The following is a 14317-nucleotide window of genomic DNA, read 5'->3' as shown; positions in this document are numbered from 1 at the left end:
TTTTGATCCAGATGGTCAATTGTTTCTATTTTTTTTTGTATTATTATTAAATGAAATTTAGAATAGTCTGTAATTTTTTCAAGTAGTTCTTAACATATTGCATTTGCCTTACAACCTCTTTAACATAATCACGATTTCAAGTTTTAAATGATAGCATAAATTTCTGCCACACTATATTGATGTTTACGGTCGTATATATTATGCAAATAATGTTTTTTCAAATTAATTGAAATGAAATCAAATTCATTTCAATAACGAATCATGATTGTTTTTATGTGTGTCTTTTCATTGTGGCATATAATGAAAAATGAGAAATTAAGACTCTTCAACGAACGACCTTCGTTAACTTGATTTACCAGTTTTGAACACCTTTCATTCAGTTATTATTTAACCTCGACATTTTGGACTCATTCCAAGAATCTATTGTAACAAAATTATACGATGACGCGAAGTCACTTTATACACACGGTGCGTACAAATGTAACGAGGTGAAATGCCGAAAGACAATAGTTCGTAAATTCCTAGCTTTCTATCGCTTCTGAAGATTGATTTTGCGAGACGTTCACTACAGTCAAAGTGAAAATGCCTGTCGGAACTGATCGCGAAAGCTATGTATTTGCTCTCGATTGGCATTGACTACAATTGCTACAACTAATTTTCCATCAAGCTACATTAATGTGAACGATCTGTGAAAGATACTAATAGTATTTCGCTGATATACATCATAATTATATATACATTGATCGAACAGAATAGAATTATATTAAATATAATGAAAAATAGAGAGAATTCTTTATTTAAAATTGAGAATTATATTAAAATTAAAATTTAATTTACAAAAAAAAATTATCTTTTAGCACGATGTGAAATTAACTGCTTCTTGCAAATGAAAAAAGTAAAGCCTTTAACTTAGCAAGAACAAATTAAATAAAATAAATCAATAGATGAGTTGAAGTCAACTTGCGCCAGGAAAGATTCAAATCAAACTTAACGGGAAAGACTTGGAAGAAACAAAACCTTTTGAAGGATATGATGTTGAATAACGCGACACGTTGTGATCTTAAGGATCGCGTGTTACAGAATTAATTACTCCCATAACATGAATGTTAATTATGGTGAGACGCAATTTGCGTGCATGAATGCTTGTGTGTCTTGAGTAGAGTTGGATTGCATGCGACGTATAGATGAGAAACTGTAGCTGTAAATGTCAAGTAAAATAAGGATTATGTGGAAGTAATCTAATATTTACACCAAGACTATACCAAGTATTACCGTAATAATATATAACCGCTAAATGAGCTCTGTTATAAAATTAGACGGTTGGCTAAACATCGTTCGTTATAAACTCCCGATAAAAATCTCGTACGATCGCACGCGCGGATATTCATCAGCAAAAAATATGCTCGATGTCAACAACAATATCCATCAAGATTATTTTACAACTGTGTCAGGAGGTATTTAATATCACGTTAATATTGCATAATAAACAATTCTAACTTCAATGCTTCAATTAATGGCATTCAAAATAATTTAGATATAATCTCTTCCGATGAGACATCAAAATAAATAAATACACACATACACACCTATGGATATTTTTTTTATAGACGGAAACCTAATTGGGCCAATTTGGTTCAATTATATAGTCTAATAAAATATCATAAAAGTTTAAACTAATTAAAGTCAAGGATAATAACACTTCGCTGTAATTATTTTATTAATCAGCATATGTTTTATTAACTCGAGGTTTTGGCATCATTTGTAAAAGTATTTCGTTTGAACCGGTTATGTGTGTGTGTGTGAAACGCTTTGTTTCAAGCAATGCATGGAGGAAATCAACCTCATTGATGCACTAAGAAAAAAGGAATCAGAAAATAAAGTTTTAAGAGTAATAAAAAATAACAAGGAACGATAGGCAGAACAACGGACATAAAATGGACATACAACAAAGAGGCGCGATTGATCAAATAATAAACGATTAGGTCTCCAGGAAACGAAAAAAGTCAACAGAAATGAATAAGTGGTCTGTTTTCTGTTCCTGCACTAGACTGTTCTAGAACGCTCTTTCTCGCTTTAAATAAATATCAAATGTATTTCTATCTCACTTTAAGTTCCAAAAGTGTACACTAGTTCAGCCACAGAAAACAGACCTAAGAATATCACACGCGTGAATAATAGAAGAAAAGAAATACTGACGAAATGCATACACCGAGAAAAAAAGTTGTAAACCTGATTCAATGCGTTTAGTTTGTAATAATTATTTAGTTCAAATATTTATATATTTAACAAAATCCTGTAATTTAAAACATGTTGTTTGAATTAACAAATATTTAGTTGAATTAACAAATATTCGCTTGATAGTCCGTGACTGCTACATTTAGTTGAATCAACTATATTTTTTTGAAACAGCAACTTTTTTGTCAGTGTATGCATAATGATAGCCGCCTGCCGCACTTGACCTAATGGACAGCGAATGCGTGAGATCCGACCATGAAAAATAAGACAGATCATCGGTATAACGCATTAAAACATGTAACATCGCGGGAATGAAAAAAAAAAACGATGCGCGTGCGATCGTAAAGAAGTGTTGCAAAAACCTCGTTCCATTAATAACATTCGATCGTGGAGATCGTGGACAAGATAAAAAAATACCGCAATACACGACATTGTACTGGTGAGCAATGCATCAAAATGGACGTCGATAATAAGTGTCATGATAAATATGTGCATGATGCCCCGGGACGATCGCCAGAGATCGATCTTCCTTCAACTTGGGGAATCGACAATTTTCCCATAATAAAAATGTAATTGGCATTTTTACAATTTCCAAATGTGCAATCTTAAATAGCTTGGTAATTAAGCTTTAAGTTAAAAACTTACGAGAACAGGCTTCGCAGGTAATAAATCAACGTTAAGTTGTTCAACAGTCCTTTGCCTGAAGGGGCAAAAAGAGGCCGTCGGAAAAATGCATCGGTCGACGTAACTTGAGCGCGGTGCATTCGCACCGATAAAATACTTGGCTTATTACAAAAGAATGAGAGGACGCGAATCAGTTTATACGGAGTCGTGCGAAATTAAGGAGAAAAAAATATGAAAGTGCACGTTTGGAGCACGAGAATGGTAAAAGAAGAATGCAAAATTAGGCAACGCGTTTGATTCAAGTCGACGCAGCATATTGTATTGCATCTGATATCGATAGGATATAATTATTTGCTATTATTTATAATGTTATTTTATAATACCATTTTCGTATCAATATTCTGTGGTACATACATTTGTCGTACATATATTAAATTTTTGCAATGCATATCATTCTTTGTTTCTTTTTGCTTGTACGTAGCTTCTGATCTTACGTAGTAAAAGACGTTTTGTATTTATGTTAAAATCAATTCTTATTTACGTTTTTTTGTATTTGCACTTTTAACATGAATGTTAATTCAACCTAATGTTATTATGCTATTTGAATATTTTGCATGTAAATTGATGTTTAACGTTTCTTGGTGTTAAAATAACACAATTTATAAGTAGGTAAACAAATAATATAAAAGTTCATTTTACTGAAGAAATATGACTGCAAAATTTGTTTTTAAAATGTTACGCTGTTTATATTAATCTTTACATAATGTTTGTGTTGTAACATATGCATATTCATCTTGTGTTAAATTAACACAAAAAATTAGATCAACAGTTCAAGACATGTGAAATGTATTAAATTTAACACGAATTTTCTTAACTGATGTACACTAAATGTAAAAATGCGTAGGTATTTATTGCGCGTTTATTTACCATGTAATTTGACAATGTCATCGAACAACGGAATAATTTTCATAACGCCGAAGGGCGCACTTGACTCGTTGCCGCCCACATTGTATAGCGATTATGAACGATAAAGAGGAAGAAGAAAGACAGAACCAGAGAAGATGATCAGGAAAGAAGAAAGAGAACAGTGGGCGGGAGGATATTACGCTTTCACGATGGCATGTAAGTGCACATTTTAATGTCAAGGAAGACATGCGCACGCGCGCCCGTTTTGCAACAATGCGAACGTGGGCTTACCACGGTAAATACACAGTAGCGAATACGTCTTACATCGCACGGCGGAACGACCTAGAAAGAATTAACCCTTTGTAACCACGTCGTCCTCTATCCTTATCCCACTTTCATCGAGCTCTACAGTTCAGCGATCTCGTTTATTGTGCTTAATACCCCTACGATGTTCAATATATATATATATTCTTTACAACAATTAATGCAACAGAAGAATGCATCAGTTTCGATTCAACTAATGAATATTAAAACACAGGTTTTACTTTTGGCAAATCGAGTTCTCAGTTTCGAAGATATTTTTTACTTTAGTCTTAGTTAGTTTGCAACATTTCAACAGGAATTTAACGTACCTTGAATAACGGAATAATATTGGCAATTTAAAACTATAATTTGGTTTTATAGCGGCGCGTATCTATGGGTGCGGTTAATCTCACTACAAATGCTTCGAAGCATTTGACTACTTAATTACAAGAAAGAATTTTGCGAACTGACTAACCAAAAAATGCTTCAAAGCATTTATCATCACACTGACCATTTCTTATGCGTAGCTATCTGAATTTGCAAAATTCAAATACGACGCCTGATATTACGTATAAATTTCCATCAGGCTATGAATTTATTATAACTGTCGCCTCACTCAACGCTCAATCATATGAATTCCAAAATTTGACCTTCGACAAGTCAGAAGACGCCGTCGTGTATAAGTTGCTTGGAAGCGGATTATCAGAATAAAATGTAAACACAATTCGGGAAGACTATAACGGGATAACGATCAAAGACAACAGAGTCGAGATTAATATAATACTTGCGAGCAGGAATTTCTCTTGTCCAATTAATAACCTACGCAATACAATAACAATTTTATTAAAGGCAGTACACTGAAAGAGCAATTTTGCGTTGAAGGATTTAAAAATTTAGATACAGATCTGAAACATAATTTTGCTGGACTTTCAAAACAATTAGATGTAGGACGACAAAATTGGTTGCTAGAATATCAAAATATTTTGCAGCACATTACTCATTAGACTTAAGATTCCTGTAAAGTTATTTTAATGGTCCAGTAAAATTATTTTCAAATCTATATCTAGCCAAGTTTTTCAGCAAAATTGCTTTTTTAGTGTACATCTCAATATATCAGTCGGCGCGCAACTTTACGTAACATTTTCTTTCCGAGTTCTACGTCATTGCAATACGGTTGTCATTACAATTCATATCTCTAAAGCAGCGTCTATAATGAGATTTTAAGGCGTAAAAAAGCTTTTAAGATTTAAGTTGTAAGAAAGTGAGAAGAACAATCGACTATGACTGGTCAATTTCTTATGGCTTAAAGCTTAAAACTGAAGATTTTACGACTTAAAATCACATTGTAGATGCAGCTGAAGAAGGTTGTAAGGCAAATACAATATGTTAAGAATTACTTGAAAAAATTACAGACTCTATTCTAAATTTCATTTAATAATAATACAAAAAAAATAGAAACAATTGACCATCTGGATCAAAAGTTATTTAAATAAGTAGTAATATTTTTTTAATTTGTACTCTAATATAAATATATGAAAATGTATTATAAAATAATGATAAAAATCTCAATATTTTTATATAAATACTCTAGGAATTCAACAATATTTTTGTAAAGTTATCTTGAGATGCAGACATTAATTGTTCAGTAAATAAATAAAATTTGTTATTTGTTATAAACTAATGGTGAATCTCAATGAAACTTTGCATAAGTCATGTTTAGTACTTAATATATTTATATAAAAACATTTAGATTTTTCTTATTATTTTAACAATTTTTGTTTATAACAATAAAACTAATAACAAATAAAATAAATAACCTATAAAAATGTGTTGCTCAATAAAACCAGAATATTATGAACACAACTTTCACATGTATGTAGTTTGTTTAAAGCGAAAATATTAATATGTGTGTTTTATGCCCTTACAACCTCCTTAATGCTAAATCGTATTCGGCTTCAGCAGGAATTTCACTCATCTTGTCGAAGAGATCGCTAGAATACTCGCTTATTAGAACTTATAGTGCGTACTCGCGCGGATATGGGACGAAGGTATTCGCGAGGATAATAAAAGCGATGACATCGAGTCACGGGGAATCGGCGCCGCGGCACGTGTTGCAAATAGAGCCGTTGCACAATCGCAGATCGCGGCTGATATTTTCGAGAAACATAACTTATTACGCCTACGTCAATATATGTATAGCCGCGCGGCGCGGCGTAGCAACAAATGACCCGCTTGATCAAACGAACGTCGTCTCGCACCATTGTTTGGCGTAATGTAATCGGCCGTTCTGGAACATTCGCCGTGAGCATTGTCGCCTGCCGAGTTGGATTTATTAAGCTTAATATGCAGGAGAAAGGTTACGCGCGCCGGCGGCATGGCTGATCTATTAATAATGATGAATAACGGACGTTGGAATTATGAATAAGAGAATCGCGGGGAAGATACTGCAGCTACTGAATCTCGGTCGCACGAGACATGAAATGATATATGTAAAAGACGATACATAAAGAGGCGCCCCAGATTTTTACCCTTTCCTTCTTGTCTAACCCAGATTCGATCCGGATTTAAATTCTATTTTATACAAATTTCACTGATCTGCTCATAATTAGTTATTTAATTTAATTACAATTACAATTTGAAATAGACCGATGAAAACAAATTTAATTGAATAAGAAAAATCTTATTTTTTTTTCGGTTAAAGCAGATCTGATTAGTGCCGAAATATTTCTGCTTCGATTGAAAATTAGGATTTCTGTTATTTAATATTATTTAATTGAGATAAAACTAATTTAGATCGAGGAAACAGAAGAGTGGCACGCATATATCGCATGAAACATTATTGTCAACAACGATTAATAGAAAGGTTACCGTTAATCATCACGTTTAAACGTCACGTATCTAATTGCAAAAACACCGATAAAATTCAAGATCGAAGTCCGTTTCGAAAGTTCGAAGTCCGATTAGCGATTGAGCGAGGAAACAGCCGGGTAGCGCGCGTGATTCCCGAGATTATCGCTGTTATAAAAATGTAGGAGCTCCACGCGCGGACACGCGCGAGAAATTGACGGGCCGATAAAAACGACACGCCGCGAACGTAACATCGAATTGCACGAATTTACGATGTAAGCGTATGAATAAAATACCGCATTGTCGTTGCGCGGAGATGCGCCACTCGTAAAGTTGTCCGTCTGTACAAATATTGGCAAACCTCTTGACCTTTGCACGTACAAAGCCGACGATCGCGCGACAGGTCTCATACGATTTCGGCGAGTCTTTGAAAGAAAACGTCAGTGGGTGTAGACGTCGGTCGTGATTCCCTTTCGGGATTTTTATGCGGTTGTCTTCCGTCTCGTCGGTGAAGTACGATGTAAATCGCATTCGAGATTTTTCCTCGATAAAGATGCGAGATATAACGCGAAAAAGTGAGAAAGAGAGAAAACAGCGGGATGTAAAGTTTAATATCGCAATAAACTATCGGTTACTATCGTATCGGTACATTTAGAATCACTTAACCGATACGTAAGATAAAATTTATCAAGTTCCGTAAAAGAGGTACTCGAATATCGAGGAAAGCAGAAAAAGCGAAAAAGCAAAACAAGAATTATGCTAAAACTAGCATTAATTGGTTATTAATCAGCAAAATGTAAGGAAATGACAGTGTTGCAAGTTCCAATATTGCATTATAAGCCTATGAACGTGAATAAATTAAAATCAAGTAGAAGCTAAAAAAAATCAAATCCGTCTGCTTACGTCACAATATCGTGAGAAAATATGGGTTCAAGAAACAAACTGTCATATTTGCTTTTAAAAGCCATCTGATGGCTAAAGACCACTCCAACGCAGAAGTTCAGCGAACTATATTTATGGGCGTCGTAGCTTAATCGATTAACGTATACCGGAAATTCAAAAAAAAAAAAATTGTACAGCGGAGAATGGCGAAGTGTGGAAAAATCCGAAAGAAAGGAGGAAGTACTCGCGGGAGTGAAAGGCGGGATCGGGTCGTTTAAGTGATTACTATGAAGATTACTATGCATAGCGAACACGTCACGTTCCAAATAGACGACGCTCCATTGTGTCGACGAAAAAAAAAAAAAGAAAAAAAAAACAAAATCGATATTACGAGTTGCGATGCAGGACGTCGTTACGTCGCATGGCGAGATAACTGTCGATGTACCGGAAGACGGAAATTTGGTGGATCGATTGAGTGAAAGGTATCCAAGTACAAAGCGATAACACGGATACGATGCGTGTCGTACATGTCGTTACGCTTGCGAGCCGTTGATATCTTAGCGACCGGAAATTCGGGTGAGAAGCCGGGTCAGGGAAACGTCAGGAATGCATCATATTGCGATTCCGCGAGGAGATTCGCGAAGAAAGGAGGAAGTGGCCGCCGGGTGAGTGAAAGGATGCGGGATCAAAAAATTCAACGGAGAGATTATAACACGATCTCTCGACGCACGTGCACGTCGTATCTCTCTTCCTCTCTCTTTCTCTCGGTTTCTTTTTTCTCTCTTTCCGTCGCGTACGTAACACATCTCGCTATCGCTCTTTAATATAGGAATCATATATATGTACAGCGCGACGGAATAAAGCCGGTTCCGCGGATGCGTTTGCTCATCAAATACTGAGTCGCAACAAATATGAATATGCGACAACACAATAACGATACATGACTGTGACGCATTTGCTATACATTCAACATTTCAATATTCAGCGGATAAACGCATTTCATTTGCGGTTCATTCGAAACAGAAACGTATATATATTTAAGTGAAGATATTTCAATGTTGTGCGTAGTTCATCGAGAGTTAATTTATTTGCGCATTAGCAACGTGGTCAATTATCGCGATATTATCGGACTGATTTGCTTCTCGAAAAAAGAAAAATTTCCTAAATGTTCTCGTTTCGATGACACGTGGATAACGTAATCATAGAAACTATCTAATTTAGATAACGATCATAAAAGGCATGTATATATTTCAATTAAATTCTTCTTAAAGCTCTTGTTTGCTCACCACTGCTCTCAGATTATGACGTCAGAAGTAACCAAATACGCAATAAAAATTTTTGCAAAATATATTACTATAGAAATGTGCTCGTATGTCAATAAAACAGTAGCTAAAATCAATAGAATCGACTTGTAAAATATACCGAAAACTCTCCTTTCGTTTCATTAATTCTTAAATAACCCATATATCTGGAAATTAATTATAACTTAATCAAAAACAAAACAAGTTAAAAGATAGCTATGACAAACTAATAATCAAATTAATAATATATAGAAATAAATGTGATTTAATTTCGCCACAAAACAAGAAAATAGTTTATGTTATATTTTATAAATCTATTGTTGCTTTATTGAAAAATATTTCTATTCAAATATAATTTGCAAGAATTTTTATTGTTTTCTCGTTATTGACTTACAATCTGAATTTTTATTTAAAAAATAGTTATTTTTATCTATTTAAAAAATATTTATTCACTAAAATATTTCGCGATAGTAGAGATATCTCACTATAATATTAGTTAATCTAAAGACGCGAGAATTTCGTATTTCTCGTACGTAAAATAATTTTTATGCAAGTCTCGAAATATTGTCTCCCAGCTTCCTATCCCTTGCAATCAATTAAACTATCCCGGTGTTAATTACAACCGTAGTACGCAGACAAGTAATTAAGATAAACAAGTTTTCGCGACGTTGCGCTCCCGGGACTAGCACAGCTGTACGTAGCTCCGTAGGTAACCAATCGCGCACTTGCTAAGGAATAAACGTGTATCACTTGAGCTAAACGAGTTTTTTATTCTTACGCGAGCAAAAAAACAGCTAGTTGGCTACGTAATCAACAAACGGCGTAACGACGCGGGCGTGCGCGAGCGTTATTTCGCACACGCGTCGCATCGCGCCGCGTATTAGGGTCTTGGCAAATCTGCTTAAGATTCCATTGACACCTCCCTTAAACGACTGACATAAATCAGCGGATTATCTATCTTCGTGCGAACAATGTTAAAACGATTGAGGAAAGATCGGGCAGGCACGAGAGCGCGCGCGCGCGTTCCGAAACCGCGTCTCTGGCGCAATAATTTCTCTGCGCGAATTATTCCACTCGTGCCGTTCGGCTGGCATTCGCGAAAAAAGAAAAAGAGGAGAAAAAGGGAAAACACCTTGGCCTAAGTCTATCTTTAGCTCGACGCGCGTTTGGTGATGTCATTACTTGGATATGCGGATAGAATTTCGGGTATTTCTCGTATATTTTGGAGACTGTTTCGAGTAGCACACGGCATACCGAATAAATCGATTTGTTCAAGAATGCTTTCTCGTTCGATCGCTTTTACCCAGTCTGCTGCGATCGAAAGATAAAGTGAAAAATGATTTTGTAAATTTGTAAAAATCGTCTTCAGTCGTCTCTCTCTCTCTCTCTCTCTCTCGCTCGAGAAGCGCACTGCAAGCGGAAATGCAGCACAATGTAATTTAATCCGTACTAATGCTAAGATCACGAAACGGAGCTTGTTTGCCAGCTTGTCATTAGTCACTTTATACAGACGATTTAGTCTGAATGTTAAATCACAGAACTTCCCGTATACGCGAAAATACATGCTCACTGCACTGTCGAGAGTGCAGCGTTTATAATTCAACTCCTTTAAGGGAAATATTTTTCGCGCGCGCGCGCGCGTTATCATTTCCGCGAGTTTAAATGTCACAGTGGCATAAGGCTCTTCGTCGCTGGCTCTTCATTGCACATGCAGCAAACGGATATTTTGCAGAAACGCATAAACGTATGTTATACATTTTTTAATGAATCGATGTATCGTTTTCACTTGGCATGGAAATAAATTAGACAATTCGATGGACGCCTCCGATCCGTTTTGCGCAATCCCGCGATACCCTGCCCCCTTTCCCTTTTCCGCGTCGCAACGTAATAATTATTTCACCATATTGCCGAGAGTGCTCGTTAAAGACACGGTAAACAAGTCCGCAGCGGCTTTTAATACACCACTGGCGCGCGATCGCACGTAACGGATGAATTAACGTACGTATATTAAGGCATTTGCGCCGGCGATCCAACGTATATTGTGTGCGCGTGCGCGCGCGCGCGCGAATTGTACACGTATGTGTGAGCGTATGTCTCGATTTGTTGCAAGTTAGATATTCTGACCTTGACTACTAATCTATTCCCGCAAAACAGTCGATTCCTCGGAGTATCACGTGTACACAATGACATAATTGCGCGGCACTTGTAATTCAATTTCCTCACTCTACATTGTAGCGTTGAAACGAATCGAGATGTGAATTAAAAGCGTATAATATATCCGGAGAATTTCAATATCTGTTCTACTCATTAATTTTATAGCGCTGTATTCTTAAGAGATTAAGTATAAATGGTATATACATCGAGTATTATTTACGAGTTGTACCCTTTAAATAGATCTCAGAAAGTTAACCAGGTGTTATGAAAATGAGTTGTGTGTTATTTCCATAAGGACTTTAACCTTAGACATGTACTCTCTAGAGCCTTTGAGATCTCTCAATAAAATTTCGAAATTTTATCCATGAAATTAATAGAGAATTTTCGATACTTATTATGATTTTAGACTACTGAATAAATAGACATATTTTTTAGTTTATTTACAATCGATTAAAAAAATTATATTCCAAATTATTCTACTTTATTATATTAAATTGTATCACAATACGGTAATTTTTTCAAACACTGTGATGTGAAGACTAAAGAGGACTCTTAGATCTTTTTATGTATTAGAGTTTATTTAATTTATTATCGAGATATGCTTCAAACTAAGAAATAAATTCTTTTTTATATTGGTTTTATTAGAATTTGGTGTACATTCAACACGTATTAAAATGCGCATTGTTCTATTCTTTGTTTTAAACGATTAATCAGTTCCTTCAACGTATTTGAGAAACGTAGTAGTCAAAGTAATTTAAATTGCAAAGTGAAAGTGAATTGCGCAAAATGAACTACTATCCTATAATTATGCCAGAAGAACGAGGAAGAACGAGTTGTTTTCGTACACAATGTCTCGAATAGACGCATCGGCGAATGATCGATAGCCATCATCGGACAGCCATTGAATCAACTTCCGCCGCTTAAATAAAATCAAGTAAATATGATCTCTTGGAAAATATCATTTATAAAAAACCATCACAAATACAACTTATAATTAACGCATGATCGCTAGATAAAATTATCATTTATCTGAATTAATCCACTAACGATCTTGTCAGTTTTGATATCTCGATCTTGTCCATAATACATTCGCCGTCTAAAAACAGCATTCGATATGAATGCTGATCACGAATGATACTTGGGAGGGAATAGACGTAGAAGAATAGACTGCGCATTCTTTCTCAGCAAATACCTGTGTGCTTGGTTTAAAAATATAAAAACGCGACATTGAATCATATCAGTATCTCTCTTCAACTTAATACTTGGATGGGAAAAAGATAGATAAAGTTTATTAATGCTCGACAGCAAACCTTCTAAGAATATAAAAATGATAAGTACATAAAAAAAAGATGGCAACACAAAATAAATATCTATAAAGAAATAAAGAAATATAAAGATAAGAATAAAAAAATGAAAATACAAACATAAACGAATTATAAATAAAAGAGAGAGAGAGAGAAGAGAGATATAATTTAAGCTATCTCGTTCCTTCTAAACTGACAGTGACAGCTTTACAGGAGTACGCAGTCTATTCTTATTGACTGGTATTTAATTAACATGACGTATCGCTGTCGCGTGAAGAAGTTCCTCGACCGATCGCCGGTGCATCTACCCTCCCATGTTTTCTCGAGGGTGCATCGACATGCAGAGAGTTCTCGGCGCGCAAAAAGTCCCGTCTGAACTCTGGCGAGAGAGGCAGGAGAAGATTCGCGAAAGGTCGCGCGCGTGCGCGCGCGGATCGCGACGTTCTAGAAAGAGCGCGATCGCCCGTACGAATGCAATCGAACGAATGGGAATGTGTACGGGAAGCACGGATGCGGGCGGTGGGTTTTTTGCGTGCCGAAGAACTTGAGAAGAAAACCGCGAGCGATAGGAGCAACTCCGAGAACTGCAAAGTCGTTTGAGATCCCTCAACGACTTTTCCAAGTTTTCGCTAAATGCCAATACACGGGAACGATTCCGCTTTAGACCTCCTTCCACCAATGAAATGGACATTAAGAGAGCTAGTCCCATCAATGTAAGACTAAACTCGATTTAACTTACTGTTTACTTTTTCCTAGTGCTCGTTTCTACCAATGTAGTTTAATTTTAATCTCGGTTTAACTAACTTTGTCTTTTTCTTAATTTTAAGAGTTGGAAAAAGATGAAGGGTAAGTTGAATTGAAGTTAAAACTATCTATATTGATAAAAAACGAGAATAAATCTTGGACTTAGAAAAAGAAAAAGAGAGCAAATTGAGGAGATTAAAATTAATCTTACTAATTGCATTGGTGGGACTGGGCCTTAATTTCTATCAATGCAGATTAACTTTAATCACGATTTAACTTACTTTTTCGAGTTGTAAGAATTAGAAAAGGATAAAGAATACATTAAGTCCATGAGATTGAAGTTAATCTTCATTGGAATGAAGTTAGTCTATATTAGAAATGGAATATCTCAAATTGAAACAAATCACCGCGAAGTTGGCTGTTATTTTCGAGGTAATCGAATGGGTATCGATGATAATCGGTCTCTTCAATCTGGTTCTCGAAATCTTCCTATTCCGTCGCCGATTTCGCGAGGATCGGGCACGAGGAGAGGGCTAACATATGGCGGACGAGATTAATGAGAATTCGATACTTACGATACGTACAAGCCTTCTGCTCCTTGTTTGACGTCGGGACACTACGTCACGGCACGTTTCACTGATCTTTCGTGAGGTCGGAGTGTGTTGTCATATATAAGTATGCAGAGATACCAACATCCGGTTCGAGAATTTCGCTTCTTAATCAACGCCTGCCTCTCAATTGCGTATAAACGCCGTTCGGAGGCTCCGCGCACACATGAACGTGCCGCTTCTTCTCGATGTCTCGATGTCTATGGACAGGGGGTTCTCGAACCGGTCGAGCTCGTCGCGCCACCAGGAGTCGAATTGCGCGTAATCGTGAACGAGAACACCGCCGAGGGAACTTGGCGTCTTTCGCGTTCGCGTAAGTTCCGTATGAGAGATCTGCAGTAACGTGTGTCGCTCTCTCTCCCTCTCTCGCTGCCCGTCTCCGTCGACGGGCAGGCCGGTCTCCGCTTCG

General features: G+C 36.2%; 1 protein-coding gene across 3 annotated transcripts in view; it reads right to left on the bottom strand.

The window, feature by feature from the left end:
* The window catches only part of LOC108767333 (protein FAM46C), a 129904-nt gene that overhangs the window by 46742 nt on the left and 68845 nt on the right, over positions 1 to 14317 (bottom strand). The window contains exon 1 of one of the 3 annotated variants that reach the window (XM_018517137.1): positions 13876 to 14284. The exons of 1 other annotated variant lie outside the window; for it this stretch is intronic. The gene's annotated coding sequence lies outside the window, so the exon portion shown is untranslated. Of the gene's footprint in view, positions 1 to 13875; positions 14285 to 14317 lie in introns of those variants that run through there. One more of the 3 variants, XM_018517138.1, reaches the window with a different exon arrangement.

Source organism: Trachymyrmex cornetzi, unplaced genomic scaffold, assembly GCF_001594075.2.
Source record: "Trachymyrmex cornetzi isolate Tcor2-1 unplaced genomic scaffold, Tcor1.1 scaffold67, whole genome shotgun sequence".
NCBI classification, from domain to species: Eukaryota; Metazoa; Arthropoda; class Insecta; order Hymenoptera; family Formicidae; genus Trachymyrmex; species Trachymyrmex cornetzi.
The sequence above is the reverse complement of the archived record's forward strand: the minus strand, read 5'-3'. Positions and strand labels throughout refer to the sequence as shown.